Here is a 17,752-nt window from a genome sequence, read left to right on the forward strand (position 1 = left end):
ACTCAGAAAAAATTTCATTATCCGGTATTACTGATAAAACAATTCAAACATTAGGTTTGATAAAAATAACAATTAATGGGTTGTTAATTGATTTTCATATTGTACCAAGAGAATTTTCAATCCCTTATGATGGCATTCTTGGCATACCTGTTCTGAAAGAAAATAAGTTAAGATTAGATGAAGGTTATTTGGAAATAAATAGTAGGAAAATAAAACTTGTATCAATACCGTTAACTCAAATGAACTCAATCGTTTTTACCGAAAACAAAAAGAAAGAGCAATCAAGGATAACAGAAGAACAAAAGGGATTTTTAAGTAAAATTTTACATGGCATTAATAAGGAAAATAAAACAAAAAACGAAAAAGAAAAACACTACGAAGAATCGAAAATCTTTGAGGAAAATAACAAATTTCATCCACTAGAAAGAGAAAATATACTAGAGGACCCCGAATCTGTTACATTTCCTTGCACAACAACAACGGATAAAATAAATAATGAAATAATGACTGCCAAAGATTTAAAAGTAGAACGCGAGATCGAAAATTGTAAAAACTCATTACTAATACCTTTTTCTTCCAACGGAATAACGAACTTGGAAGCTGAATTAGAGAAAGACCCTTCCAAAATAGAACACATGATTACCGATATAAATGTAGCAATGAGTACTGATGAAATGACTAACACAAACGATGATTATGCAGACAATTACGATTATAAACAATTTATATCGGTTATAAAAGAAAATATAGGAATAAAATTCCCTTCGGAAAATACTGTTTCAGAAGAAATCCAAACATATCAATATTTCTTTCGACTTAGAAAACTTTCCAAACAGTATTGAACTAACGGAAAATATAGATTTCAACGTCAATGAAAATGAAATTGTATACGCGGGGAGCATAAATTTTTTAGGAGAGGAACAAGAAAAAATTGAAGGAAATCAATTAAACCACAAGGAAAAAGTATTAGAAAAAAAAAAATTTGAGAGATTTAGTCGGAAACAACTATAAGATAATGAAAGAACTTATTGAGGATAACGAAGATGTATTTTGGGCCGATGGCGACAGATTAGGTACATGTAATATAGAACAACATGAAATTAATTTAACAGACAACAAACCGGTTTACGTCAAACAATTTCCCTTGCCACACAAATTACGGGACATTGCTATTGAAGAAGTAAAATCATTGATATCTAATAATTTAATAAGGAAATCGAAAAGTGCTTTCAATGCACCAACATGGGTAGTGAAGAAAAAGAGCTTAGCAGACGGGAAAGCTAGATGGCGATTAGTAATTGACTACAGGAAATTGAATGAAAAAACTGTTCCTGACCCATATCTAATTCCAAACATAACAGAAATATTTGATCAACTCGGGAAAGCCAAATTTTATCATGTTGTCGATCTAAAATCCGGTTTCCATCAGGTAGCAATGCACCCGAAAGATATCTTCAAAACAGCTTTTAGCATACATCCATTAGGAAGATTTGAATTTCTCGTTTTACCATTCGGATTAGTAAACTCGCCTAGAACATTTCAAAGAATTCTTAATACAATTTTGGGGGACTTAATCGCCAATACATGCTTTGTTTTTATTGACGATATAATCATCTTTGGAGAAACAGTGGATGAGGTCAATAAACGTTTTTCCGAAATAGCTCAAAAACTAAGAGAAGCTAACCTATAACTTGAACCTCAAAAATGCGATTGGCTCAAAACAGAAGTATCCTTTTTAGGACATATTATCAGTGAATATGGGATTAAACCAGATAAAAAAAAAGTACAAGCTGTTGAAGCTTTTGCAACACCGACAATTACGAAAAACGTTAGAGAGTTCTTAGGGCTATGCAATTATTATAGACGTTTTATTCCAAATTTTGCATTAACTATACTCTTACATAAAAACACAAAATTTTTCTGGAATAACGAACAACAGGAAGCTTTAAATAAATTAAAAAAACTACTATGCGAAGTACCTATCCTACAATATCCACAATTTAACAAACCTTACATCGTTAGAACGGACGCGTCGAATCATAGTTTGGGCGCGGTCCTTTCCCAGGGAGAATTAGGGTACGATAGACCCATCGCATACGCTTCAAGGGTTTTGAATAAAACAGAACAAAATTATATGACTTATGAAAGAGAGGCTCTTGCAATAATTTTCGCTATTAAAACATTTAGAACATACTTATTCGGAAATAAATTTACGGTAGTAACAGACCACAAACCTTTACTTTCATTAAAGTCGGCTGATAATAATAGTAGGGTACAAAAATGGCGATTAAAACTAATTGATTACGACTTTGACATAATTTATCGTCCAGGCAAAGAAAACGGTCCAGCTGACTGTTTATCGCGGATTGCGGTAGAACCAAAAATTTGTGTTATGACACGAGCACAAAGAAAAAGAACCGAGAACTTAGAGGAGGTAGTACAGACAAAATAATTAAATGTTGACAAAAAGGAACAAATTACAAATCACGCATGCATTCAAAAAAAGAGCAAACAGAAACATACATACAAATCCAACAATATAGATAAAAAATGTATAAAAAATAGTAGCATTAATAATGATTATAATAGAGGTCATGTCATTTATAGCAAAAGTTCCATACAACTTCGTAATGATAACATTATCCATTTAATCTCTGAAAAACATGAAGGGCTAGACAAAAATACGAGTAACATACTTGCAGAGAAAAATTTGAAAATAAACAAAAATTTATCCAGTAATAATTTAGAAACATTAAACTACGGTAAACGAAAAATATTTATTTTGTGCCTGAACACTGCCGCAGCAACGGAAACAGTAAAACAAGATTTAGCCGAATTGTTCAAAAATTTGAAAAGAATTCTATTACAAAATAAAATCTCTATGCTTAGTATTTCAAAAAATATTGACATAAGAAACATACAATGGTCAGAAATAGAAGAAATCATAAATGATACTTTCATAGGAACTAACATCAAGACTATTGTTTGTATGAATCATGTTGAATATATATGTGAGTTAGACCAGAGAAATAAAATTTTTGAAATATATCATTCTTCGAGATTAGAGGTCATTCGGGAGTGAATCGAACTTACAATAGAATTAAGGAAAAATACTGTTGGGAAAACCTAAAGAACGACATACAAAAAAGAATTTCCATTTGTATAGAATGTCAAAGAAACAAATTAAAACGTAAACCTACACGACAACCAATGATTATAACAGATACACCTTTCAAAACTTTTGATAAAGTTGCCATGGATATAATGGGGCCATTCGATATTACAAAAAGTAATAATCGGTACATACTTTCAATTCAAGACCAACTTTCAAAATTTATCACATTAGTAGCATTAAAAGACCAAACAGCGGAAACTGTAAGCGAAGCTTTTATAAAAAGGTTTATTTGTACTTTCGGAACTCCAAAAATAGTACTAACGGACAGAGCACAAAACTTCAGAAGCAAAATGTTAAAGCAAATTGCCAAAAGATTTCATTTCGAAAAAATTGAAACAACGTCATTTTCACCTCAATCTAATGGATCTGTCGAAAGGGCTAACCATCCGCTTTGCGAATACATCAAACAATTTACATCAAAAAAATATGATTGGGACGAACTCCTAGAGTTGGCCCAATTCAATTACAACACCAGCATACACACTAGTCACAATTTCACACCACATGAATTAGTTTTTGCTTTTCCAGCCAAATTACCATCTAGCGTACCATTAAAAAAATCCGAACAATTACCAACTTTTAATGGATACCTAGAAAATTTAATAAAAAACATGAATATAATATCACACATGGCTAGAGAAAATCTAATAATCTCAAAACAAAAATCAAAAAATTATTATGACCGATTTACAAATCCAGTAAATTTTAAAATTGGAGATAAAGTATGGTTCATGAAAGAACCAAAACCGGGGAAATTAGAGAAAAATAAATATTTAGGACCTTTTGAAGTATTAAAAATAACTGAAAAAGGCAGTGTTGTAATCGATTACAATGGAAAACCAAAAACAATTCATGCCAATAAATTAAGCGTAGCAAAACAAGCATAGTAATCTTATTCTATTTCCAGGAAACACAATGGCGCAACAATCAATGACTATCTTAATCATAATCACCTTCTTTTCAACAAGCAAAGGACTTATTGGTTTCAATTGCGGCTCAACGAACCCTACCATTACAACATACTCACTCTTGGATGCAGGGGAATGCAATTTTCAAGAAATTCAAGTAAATAACACACAAGCCACTATCGAACTATTACAAAAAACGGAATTCAAATCAATGAAAATTATACAATGTAAAATAGAAATAAGGCGAACAATTTTTCATTGCGGTATGTTTAGTCATTTAGGCCCAACCGAAAATGCAATCCAAGAATACATTTACGAAATATCACACGACAACTGTAAAGCTATACATGATACGGGTATTTTTAAATATGATAACGCACACACAATAGCCGACCTAAGGATTAACTCGACAAAAAGTGTAGGTTTAGATCTAGCAGGAAACGTTAAGGGTAAAACTTGTTCAGGGGCAGCCTACGCCGACCGATTTGGTACGTGGAGCGATGTTCTCGTACAAGGACTTATAAAAATAACCTTGTTAGAAAGCTATGCAGCAGTCGAATTAAATAATGATAGATTAAGATTAAATTCGGGTACAGTATGTAAGTTTTCGGACCAACATTGTATCGATATGGAAGGAGGTTACACCTTTTGGTCATTACTACCGCACGAAGACTGTTTCAAAAATCAATACGATATACTGTATAGGGGAACGGTCACTAAAATAAGCTCACCCGATCATGAAACCATTTTTAGCATAAGTACGAACGAAGTATCCTTTGCATTGTCAACTAGAGGGAACATGAGTTTTTGCAACAGAATCTTAATAACAACTGAACATCCAAAACTTTTTATATATGAACGAACCCAATTCAATATTTTGTACGACAATGATATTCAAACGAAGCAAGGGATACTTAGCTATGATCTATTCACGTACTTCAATAGCAAATTTGTGTATGTAGAAAAGCATTTCAGGGTCGAAATAAAAAGCCTCTATATAGATATATTGCAACAAAAATGTGAATTGGAAAGGAAAGTCCTATATAACTCCTTATCCCTGGCATCCCTCTCACCAGATGAATTTGCGTACAACATCATGGAGAAGCCCGGGTACATAGCTCGCCTGGCAGGGGAAGCCGTACATATTATACAATGTACGCCTACAGAAGTTCAACTACTTCATACAGACAAATATTTCTCGCAACTTCTAGTCATTTCAAGAAACGAAACATTTTACCTCACACCAAAAACACACATCTTAATAAAAACAGGAACAGAAATAAACTGCAACACAATCATTCCCCAATACTACAAAATAGGAAACGAATGGATAAATTTGACACCAACTCCGAGAAGAACAACCAACGCAGTTCTAACCTTGAAACTGACCACCAAAATAACATGGAAACCGACGGAACTAGAATCATTGGCAACCAGTGGGATCTATTCCCAAGAAAACCTACAAAAACTACAAAATCACATCCTCTTTCCCATGGAGAAAGCATCACTCCTCAACGTAATCGCGAGAAGTATGCGAGGGGACGAAAGTGTAGAGGGAGGATTAGTATCAAATCTAATACTGACAGAACAAACATTAACCAACATCGCTGGAAGCACATGGAATAAGTTCATCACCAAACTAACTAAATTTGGTTCTATAAGTTCTGCCATCATAATGACCGCCATTATATTTCAATGCGGTAAAAGTCTAATCAATGTTATTACACTGATAATTGATTATTATCAGAGGCTATACTCTACACTCTATATATGGAATTTCCGCATACTTGTTAGGAGCCATATTTAGTTCAATAACACAATTACTGGTGGCACTGAACAAACCGCTGCTCAAACAGAGAAACCAAACTCCGTCAAAAGAGGAAGAATATGCATTGGATGAAATAGTAATAGACAAACAAAAAAATGAGAACCCACAAGCAATAACTCCATTCACGAATCAGACCTTAAACACCACATCCCCCGTCCCTACTCCTAAAGAAATTTCCACCAGAAAGAAGCAACATATCCCAATTTTCACATTAGAATCACATTAGTTAAAAACACAAATCTGTTATATATATACATATCGAATCCTGAAATGAAGCTCTACTATACCGTGATACGGAGTATTATTGTCCGCGTAACATTAAAAGTACTATTAAGGTAAAATTAAAGCGTATTCAATCGATTGCCGAATAACTAAGAGTAACGCACATTTATTTACTTATTTATTTATTTATTTATTTCTCTCTCTCATTTCTGTTTATTTTGCGTTGATATCACACCGATATACAACGATCTAGCCACGGAGGTGTTACGTCCCGAGACGTAACTATTTCTTCATTTTGATTTATCAGCAATCAATTGAAAAACGAAATAATGTATAAACAACGAACGGCATTTTTACAAAATACAAACTCAGCGAAATTAAAAGATGAGTAGTCCGAAAATCTGGGGCGCCCGACATTTTGATTTTTTGATTACTCAACACATTAATATGGGCCGAAGAGTCAATATAAAAACAGAAGACTCGACTATTCGGCAGTTGATTCGCGACGCGCGACTACTCAATAACATTAAAATTTGTTAAAGTTCTTACGGACTGATTCGCGACTCGCGACAGCCGAACAACGTATAATTCACCTACTGTTATTTTTGAGAAACCACTTCTGTCATTGAATAAATAAATAATTACTTAAATCGAGTGTTTGTGCATCATTACCGACCGACCTCATATATACTTTATCAAGATAAAGCTAAACAGCCAACTTAACTCGAGATAATAACCCAGGTAAGTTCCTGTCACTATAATATTTACTAATAAATGAATGATCATATATATTTTAAAAATACACGTCACGGCTACGTAGTCGCGACATAACACTACTTTCGAGAAGGTCGCCGCCTTAGATCAAAAAGGTTCCGACTCGATGTGTGCGTCAGGGATGTCGTAGCAAACTTGACTTCCGGATCTCCAAGGTGTTTGAAAGCGAAGGAGTGAAAAACAGTGGGCTATGCCAACCTATTGGCGCCCAGATAGAAGGGTGGTAATGTTTGATTACGCTGCGCCACCCTTAAAGCGGAAAAGTGTGATCAACACACATACACTAACTGTAAGACTGGGTACGCAGGCTCGGGCCACTATCAAGTTTTATATAAACACCTTATCTCGAAAGGCGTTTTCATCGTGGGAAATCATGAAGGTTCTCACTCTGTTCATAATATTTTTTTCTATTAATTAATTAGGATAAAAAAAAGATTAAGTTACGGCCGGCCGTCACAAAATATTGCCATAGAAAAATTTCTTTTATAAATTAATATTTTTATTGTTCTTAAATAAGCATAATCGGCTGATAATTAGTTTAATTTTGTAAATTTTGATTTACATAAAAGTGGTTAATCATAAAATAAATTTTTGAATGTCCTATCTTGTTCGGATTTCATGATTCACAAGAACATAAATCAATGTCTCTTTAAACTCCGAACCGTCTGTATAAGATACATTCAATATTTGTAGTATATCTGTATCGAATGTTTTACAATTTTTGTTATAGAATCATGTATTTTTTAACTGTAATAGAACTAAATTCGTTGCTTAACCATCTGCATTTACAACAATATTTTTCAAATTTATTATATTTTTAAATGCGTTTACGAATTTTTAAATGTGTTTACAAAATTATATGATGTTTTGTTATTTTGAGAAACGAGAGTTTAATATATTAGAAAGACGTTTATTAAATTGTGCAAGGAGGTATTACATAAAAGAAGTGTTAGGACGCTACCGAGTAGCTGTCTCAGAGCGAACTAACTCATATAGGAGACGCAGCTCCAAAAGAAGGCAATACATTTAGGTTTACAATGTCAGAGAGTGTTAGCCTACAAAAATCGCTGCGTAGCCGCGTGTGTTCGTATGTATTTTCTACATATCGCTATAACATGTTTCAACAAAGTACGATTCTGCAATGGAACTGTGCTTAGCGAAACCACATAAAGCAGTTGCAGCAAATATTTCATTTCCACTGATTGGTTCTTTCCCTTAGAGAGCTAAAGAAACTTGAACTTTATTATGACATGCTTTGATTAAATGTTGTACTGATTTGATTTGTACATCTCTTGTTTATATAACATCAGTAACTATCTTTTCAGCATCTACATATCCTATTAATGATTGCGGGTCGGTGTTATTTGCAACCTTCATGACATAATTTTCTTTCTAATTCAACAGATATCGTGTATGTTTTTTTACGGAGTGTTTTGCATTATTTTGGTTTTTAAATTCTAATTCTACAGTTTTTTAATTTTTTAATAATATGCTTTCTTTTCAATTTGTAAAAAAAATTTTCTTTTGATACTTATATCTATTGCTATCTTGCGAGTAAATTGCAATCTCTTAATTAATAAATGTTTATGCTTCATTCATTTGTAATATTTGCTATTGGACAATTTCCTTTTTTCTTCACAATTATATTTTGTGAAACTTTGTCCATTAGTTGTTTCTACATTCGATACTGGAGTTAACATATCTCCAAAATTTTTGTTTGTGAGATTCGTAATAATTTTTAAATCTAAATATGACAACCGAATGTTGAATATAATTTTCAGACTGTTGTTTAGATATAAACGTTGGAGCAGTATTAAGCACATGAAATTCATTTGATTTTATATTTTCATCAATATCAGAACAAGAATAACGCGAAAAAGAATAATCAATTGCATTATTAACAGCCTGCGAGTTAAAATTCGTATGTTTATTAGAAATAGTATCAGATTGAAACCATGCAGCAGAAGTGGTATTGACAATTAAAGAGCAACTTTGTTGAGTAATATGATCATGTGGTATTGTAACTGATTTCCTTTCAATTAATTAATAATATGTATTAATTAATTCAAATAATCAATTAATACCTTCAGCAATTTTTCAAGAAAAACAACATAAATAACAGTATCATTGATCACATTAGAATGTAACTGAATTTTAAAACGATCAATCATTACTCAATGGGTTCTTCGCGAAGAATATTAGTATAACAGCCGAACTCGCTTGGATTAACATTAGAAACGTGACGAAGTACTATTATACTTCGTGCTCGATACGTTTCTCTTGAAAGAAAAAAAATTTTGTTTATAAATGGTGTTAATTCACAATCAATCATTTTTCAATGCCCATGATCTCATTCTTTACTTGAACTAAATACGCTCACCATCTGTATAATTAATGCATCATTTGCCTTATCAGTCTATTTTTTTACATACATTTTATACCATTATATTTAGCTTCACACGGTATATCTACTTTAGTTCAATGATCAAAACTATGATTAATAATTTCTTGAAAACTGGCAGTTATTACATTTTGTAAAATAAGCATCGGTAATATATAATCAAAGTTCTCAACGTTTTTAATATTAGAAATAATAGCATTTTTATAAAGCTTATCTGATTTAGATTGAATTATTTAAACAACTTTCAATTTGGCATGGTTACGACTCCCGCAAAGCTCATTTTTTTGTTAATTGTGAATATTGATCATATTAAACGATGTATGTGATAGATTAACTTTTACCAACACAATTACGTATGATCTATTATATGCTGGAAGTATTTGATTTTATGAAATATGTAAGTCATTAGCTATTGTCCAATTATTCGATTGATGAAAGACATTAGAGCCGGATTCAAGCGTATTACCATGAGGAATGATTGTACTTTTTACTTGATATATTTCTCTGGAGATACGCAGTTTCTCGATTTGGAAGGGCATTAACTGAAAGTTAACGATTTTTTCACGCAGGCCGACCGTATTAATTTGATATATTAGCAATTCAACAATGAGAATATCAAATTTAGTAATAATAAAATTTTTCATACGTTTCAAATGATGGCACGGTGATTCTCAACGTATGTCTATATTAGTCTATTGATCCACACCATTATCAATAATTTTTTGCAAAGTGGCATAGTTCTTATTTTCGGACAGAGCTAAGGCTATTGTTGACAATTTTAATATGCAATTAAAATTTGTAACTGTCCTGTTGTGGTATTCGAAGTTCGTACATTGTACCTTTGTAATGTAATCAAAGACTTGATTTTAGATTTTATGAATGTGAACAAAGTTCAGTGATAAAGTCGGCAGTGTCTTGTTGTTTACGTAAGATAAACGCAGGTAAACGCAACGAATGCTGTCAGACGAATACGAATATATATATACTACGAATTGTATATATACTTTATTATCAGAAGAATACGCTTGAAAAGCTCGTTGCAATCCATTGCTTTCTGGATTATTAAAAAATTTTAATCTAACTGATGAACAATGAAATAAACTTGGCAAACTTGAATTTGCATAGCATGATACTCCATCGTGATTCTTAAGATTAATAATAATTTTCCATGAGATATCAGATTTTTAAATAATACCTTTATTTCTGATGATCGTTTCATCTTTTGATTGTAGTTGAGAATGTTTCAATTTTTTACTATTTCAAAAACTAATAGATTGTTGAGGTGTTTTTGAGTAAAGCCCCGCTTTATCATCACCAGTTAATTCATCAAATTTTCTTTTTCTTGCACTTGAACTTCACTTGGCAGAATTTTGTTTGACTGCTATTGTTGATACTTTCAGAAATTAATGCATGCCGAGATTTCAGTAGAGGGAATCTGTGTTACTGTGTTACTGTCTGTGGCAGAATAATTTTTCAAGAAATTAAATATACGCCCTTTTCTGCTCTGGAGAGTTAGATAGGAAATAAACGTTCGAATCATCAACTAATCTCCAATGATTTAATTCCCGAAGAACATTATTGTAATGACAATATGGTAAACTAGAAACATAAAACATTGCACTTCTCATTCGATACATTATTCCAAAAATTAATAATAATTCTTTTTCAACAAATTTTAATTGAAAGTCATTAAATTTCAGTCATTTATGTCCTCCTTCACAGTTGTAGATCATGAACTGTATAATTATAATATTATTATTTGCTTCAATAGATTTTCGTATACATTTTTTACGACTACACTTGTCACAAGGAATTTCTTACTCAACCCCTTTGTCAAAACTATATTCTATACTATTTTGTAGACTTGTTGAATTCATTTCTACTGTGATGTGCAAAAACAGTATATAATGAAAATATGTAGCTGATTTACATAAAATTGTACAATGGAAGCAACTTATCTCTGTAATAATATTAAATTGAATATATGTCTGTAAATTATTTGATTTGCGACAAATTTGTGTAATAAATTCAATGAAATTTTTTTTAATCGCTGAATGTAAATAAAGCACTAGAAAATGCTTTGACTTTTTTATCTGAATATTGTTACAAGAAAAATATACTTGAAAAGCCTCTTTGCAATTCATTTTCTTCTGTATGTGAATTTTCTAATAACTTTATCCTAATAGAAGGACAATGAAACAAACTCTGTAAACTCGAACTAGAACAACAAGATATCCTATCTTGTTTTCGATACCAATAATTTTCCATCCATTAAAAACAGCCTTACATATGTTGTGTTATCGTGATTTATTTTTGTACTGATTCGATTTTGACCACTAAATACGTTCGCTAAGAGTTTTTCATTGCGATTTGATAGTTCAGGAAATGGGTTTAATGTATTTAATTGAACATACGTATACATATTGAAATGCGTACATATATTAAAAATATGTATACGCATTTGGGTTTGGGTTTATTCAAACCAAATTCCAGTTGCAAAGACCATTCCGAATACGCCACTATTTACACCGTTTCCCTGATACTGAACTGTTGGAAAATATATAGGCTAGTCATCGAAGTGCATAACCAAGTTTTTCCAATATATTTTATGACAATTAAGTAACTTTTTTAGGTTCAACGAATCATAAATAAAAATGGCTTTGGTATTATAATAACAGCACATCTAATGTTCATTCAGACACTCACCTTGGAAACTGTTATAACAACTGTGTAATATCTGTAAATGAGGTAGGGGTTCAAATCTTGTAGAATGCTGATGACAAATGAATACAGAAGTGTACGAGGTATGTTCAAAAAGTAAGATGAATTTTTACGAAAAAATATTTATTTATTCATCAATATTTATGTTTTCCCCTTCAAAGTAATCCCCCTTAGATATAATACACTTGTGCCAACGTTTTTTCCAATTTTCGAAGCACTTCTGGTAACCACTTTCTTGTATAGCCTTGAGTTCTTTCAGAGATTTTTTCTTTATCTCCTAAATCGTTCCAAACCTCCGTCCTTTCATAAGTGTCTTGAGTTTTGGAAACAAGAAAAAGTCGCAGGCGGTCATATACGGTGAATATGGTGCCTGAGACATGATTGTGGTTTTATTTTTGACCAAAAAGTTCGACACAAGCAACGATGAGTGAGCAGGTGCATTATCGTCATATAAAATCTATGAATTGTTTTCCCACAATTCCGAACGTTTTTTTCGTATTGCTTCTCGCAAACGGCGCATAACTTCAAGATAATACTTTTTATTGACCATACGAACTTGTGGTAAGAATTCTTGATGTACTAAGCCACGATAATCAAAGAAAATAGTGAAAAAAAAATGAGCATAACCTTGACATTTGATCGAACTTGACGTGCTTTTTTCGGTCTTGGCAATTCTGGAGTCTTCCACTGGGACGAATGGGATTTAGTTTCGACGTCATAACCATAAATCCATGATTCGTCACCAGTTATGACTCTTTTAAGTATATCGGGATCACCATTGACGTGGTTTAACAGCTCTTGGTGATGCTCCTTCGACGGTCCTTTTTTTCAACGTTTCATGCCAAAACTTCGAAAAAAATTGCATGGCACGAGCCAACAGAGATGCCGACGTCTCCAGCCACTTCTCTAATGGTGATTCAAATATTTTTTAACACCATGTGTTTCATTTCTTCAACACTTTCATCAGTTATTGAAGTACTGGGGCGTCTAGAACGAGGTTTGTCGTCGGTTTTTTCTCGACCATCTTGATAAAGCTTATACCACTTGTATACATTTTTTTGGCTTAAAATTAATTAACCGTATACCACTGTCAATATTTCAAGTATTTTGGATTACTTGATTCCATTTTTTACACAAAATATTATGCAAACTCTTTGATCCATTGTTTTCGACAGCAGAAAATCGCCGAACACAAAAAACACGCCTAACTTTTTTGTCTCGCAAAAAAAAATAAACATACAAACTGGCTGAAACTGTGAGCATATGTGAGCGACATGTATACCAACTGTGGCAGGGATTTTCGGGGGGTCTTAACCGCGCTCTCGAATCTCTTTCGCCACAAGGTTTGTTTGACTCTTTATCCCCGATTATTTAGGGCACCAGACCGCCGTTTGACTAGGGCGATCGTCGGGGATAGGGCCTAAAGGTCGCAGCGTAGTCCGTTTTGCTTTCAGGGCGACTGCGCAGTGTGAGCAAACGTATGGGTACTAGCGATCTCCTCTACTCCAGGCCTCGATGTCCAACAATTTGATTACTCTTTTTCTCTTCGTTTATAATATGCCGGCAGCTCAGATGATGACTCTTTACCTCAGGTCGGAAGTTTGGTCGAATTCGCGCGTATGTCACCTATCGTGGAAACCGAAAAATAACGAATCAGCGTTATCCGATTGTAACCGTTCGCGGCTGAAAATAATCAGCATGCAAAAAAGGTAGGGTAACAAGAAGCAAAAATTTATAAAGAAAAATTAATCACCCTTTATTGACTTATATCACCCTTCATACGCACGTGGTCTAATTAATTAGAGGTCAGTATGATTCTGCATAATTATACGTAATAGCAAGGACACGAAATAATAGAAAAGCTAAGGTTCTCTCAGTCGGCCTTTGAATAACGAAGATGGCGGAATGGTCAGCGCGACGCAATCAAACAATTATTACCTGGTTCAATTTTCAACTACGTCCTAATAATCGAATAATTAGTTAGCGCGACCTAACCCACTATTAATTACCCTCCGATTAATTGAACATTGGCATTAACGTCGGATCAAGCGAGAGGTTAGAACGAGTTAATTAAATTTTAATCTTCCTCGCACCTAAATCTCACGGTGAATTAATATACTGGCGAAAGGTCAGCGCGAATAATCTGATCACTGACTTCTTTTACCTGATTCTAGCACACGTTCGATTCCAAGAAATGGCGGAAAGGTCAGCACGAATCACTTGAAACAATAAGCACCGGCGTCGACAGATCCACGTGTCGCGACGACCTATTGTACCGAGAAATCCACACCCGCACTCCGTGATTGTTACTAGTGAGTGGCACTTGGCCTACTTACAGTTTTCCTGCTGAAGATTCGACAATTGAAATTAGTGAGGGAAAATGCTAGCACAATCACTCCTTCTAGCTGGAAAAGCAGCGGCAAAGTGAACGAGAATCGGCTTTTCGCGGTCAGAGATCGCTCTTCTTCTCCTCTTTCCGAGAAGAAATACTACTATTGGTCGGTATGCTATTCGGATATCGATAGCGCCCTCCGAATATTTCATCATTGGTCCGCATGTAAATTAGAAAGATACAGCGCCTTCCTTGATTCTCCAAATTTCGTCGCTATATACCCTCTGTCACCCCCGACTAAGTTAGCTAGCACTAATTGATAGGAAAGATCTACCCCTACTCTTATCTATTTTTCTATGCGGACAAAAATAAAATTTTATTTTAATTCGCTTATTGGTCATGACGTCACCAGCGAATTTCGTCAGAAGTTCGAATTTCGTCGGTTAATTTATCAATTAAATTTGTCGGTCGCAGACATGAAAAAAGTTGAGTGTTTATTTTAGGGCGCGTTTGTATTCGTGTTGTACGACTGGTTACGGGTCGGCAAGAGACAGGAATGGCTTTCTTGAGGTGTTGCAAAAAATGTAACACTCTCAGGAAAAGCCTTGTAAAGTACAGCATTACACAACATAATAAAAGAAAATATCGATGATCGAATCTACGTAGCCCGCCCAATTGAAAAATTTACCTTACTTTTTGAACACACCTCATATAATGTAGTTTTTGGATGAAAATTGGAATAAGTTCTTAACAAATTATGAAATCTGTTAATGTGTGAATCTTAAAGTATTGTTGATGGATTTCGAATCATCATTTCATCTTCACCAGTAGATATTTATATTTTATAAGTAATTTTATTAATAACAAGTTTATTAATTTATTTAATAAATACTAGATATTTTTATATTATGTAGAAAAAACAATAATTAGATAAAGAATAATAAATATAAATATTAAAAAAATATTAGAAATATATCAGTTTAATAATTAGATGTTCAAAGTAAATATAGCGCTTCGAGCAGCTTAAATGGCGTTTCTAGCAGCCTCAATAGCGCTTTGATCTGCTTTATTTGACGCTTATACGAGTAGCAGCCATTTTTTAGGTGTTTGTAACTGGCCATGTTTTGGCACCGTCAACAGCCTTAATTAAATATTTCCTTTCTCTGTTGAGAATTCAATTATTTCTTTCTTTGTGCGTTTATCTAAAATATATGGGACATATTTAAATCGATCGAATTAAAAATAATTGTTATAACTATGTTAATTTTTCAAAATTCCATGTGCAACGGTAGTTGATATAATTAATCGAACCGTTCGCGATTCTGCTTCTCGCGCGTTAGTTATAACAATTTTGAATAAGCAGTTAAACCTCAGCTGTGAACGCGAATTTACTGCCGATTTGTGTCGCACTTAGATTCAGCAAAATAAAGTTTCCTTGGGACAATAACGTGCGTGTGTGCAACGACAGTATTGCAGCAGCAAGCAGTGGTGCAGAAGCATCAGATTGCAGCAGATAAAGGCAGATTGAGGCAGCGCAACTGATTAATCGAGGGGCAGCGGCAGTTGATAATTTTGCATCAACAATTACGGCTGATCACCGTAATTGCACCGCATGGTAGGTGCACCTTCCGTCATTATATGCGATACAAAATACATTCGGTATTTTGTCTAATCGTGTTAGCGTTATTTTTTGTATTCGCGTCGAGCGTTAGTTCGCGGTAGAATTCGAATCTTCTCTCTTTCTCTTTCTCACCGAACATAGTTAATTGTAAAATCCTATTCGCGTACGTTAGTCTTTCGGTCCTACAAAGACTGTAGTGATTTTTATTAATTAAAGTCTGTTAAATTTACTCGCCGTTTTCGTCATTTAATTTTCCTAGTAGCTTAAGTAATTGGAAAAGGATTAGGTTTTAATCTTATTACATCTAGGGGATTAAGAAGATAGGGAGTAAAGTCGCTCACACTTAAAACTCATCGAGTGTCACAAGACACATGACTTAAGGTGAGTTCAACTCCGTTTGAAAGAAGACAACTAGGATAAATCATCTGACGTTAAGGCGAATACACGTACTATCATACGTGTTTAACGGAGCGGCAGTTTGCTCTGCATCGTGGGAGTTTGTTCTTAAATAAATTTTCCATTTTTCAGATAACCTTCCCCGTTACACATGTTATAAAAACAAGTCAATGATATGTCTGTGCACCATTTTGAAAGCTATCAATGCGAAAAAGAACTGCATATTTTTATTAAAAATATCAAAAAATTAAATAAATAAAATTATGATAGGATTATTATAAATAATAATTGTATGCTTTTGCTAGTAGTTTAATTTTGAAATAGTTTTGAGGAAACGAATGAATTAACAAAAAGTACAACAGACATTTCTGACAAAATATAAAGGTCAATATATTGAAGATATTTTGATCTTTGTGACATTAAAAGAATATTCTTTTCTACCAACTTGTTATATATTATTTTTGAAGATTGATAAAAAAGTTTTGAAAACTATTCAACTGTTAAATTAGTTGTGAGAAAAATATCCAAATTTGTCAATGATTTTAACAAAAGGTTTTAAACTTGAAGATTCATTAAAATTGTGTCGTTAGAACAAAATCTAAATTACAATAAAAAAAACCTTGTAAACTATTCTATTATTAATTTAGTTGTGAGCAAAAAATCAATTTTTAATGATTTCAGGTGAAAGCTTTAAATTTGAAGACTCATTAAAAATGTATCGTTCTGCCTCACCGCCCGATGGCACCACTCTCGTAAAAGAAATATTCTATCACGTAGTACAACCGTCTCGATGGTTACTGTCAAGATTTTAACCGGATCGGAATTGTAGTTTATTTTTGAGAGCGTGTGAAAGCAAGTGTGTCAGTTGATTTTTAAAAAATGGAAAAAGAACAGTATCGGTCGGTGATTCGATTCTTGTTTTCGGAAGGGAAATCGTGCAGCGAAATCAAAAAGCGCTTAGATGCTGTGTACAGTGACTCTTCTTCTTCGATAGCGACCGTCAAAAATTGGTTTAACGAGTTTCAACGTGGTCACGCGTCGATTTTTGAAGAGCCACGTCCAGGTGCTCCGAAAACAGCTACCACGGAGGATAACGTGACAAAAATTCACGATCTAGTATTGGCAGATCGACGATTGAAGGTGCGCGAGATAGCTTAGATCGTAGGCATCTCAAAAGACCGCGTGGGTCATGTCTGCATGAAATTTTGGGCATGAGAAAGCTGTCGGCGCGATGGGTGCCGCGTTTGCTCATTCCGGACAAGCGCAACCGTGAGACAACTTTAGAGCAATGTCTGACGCTGTTTAAGCGCAATCCGAAGGAGTTTCTGCGTCGTTTCGTGACAGTCGACGAAACATGGATCCACTGGTATACAC

This window comes from Phymastichus coffea, unplaced genomic scaffold, assembly GCF_024137745.1.
Source record: "Phymastichus coffea isolate CEN01 unplaced genomic scaffold, Cenicafe_Pcof_1.1 PCOF00013, whole genome shotgun sequence".
Lineage (NCBI taxonomy): Eukaryota > Metazoa > Arthropoda > Insecta > Hymenoptera > Eulophidae > Phymastichus > Phymastichus coffea.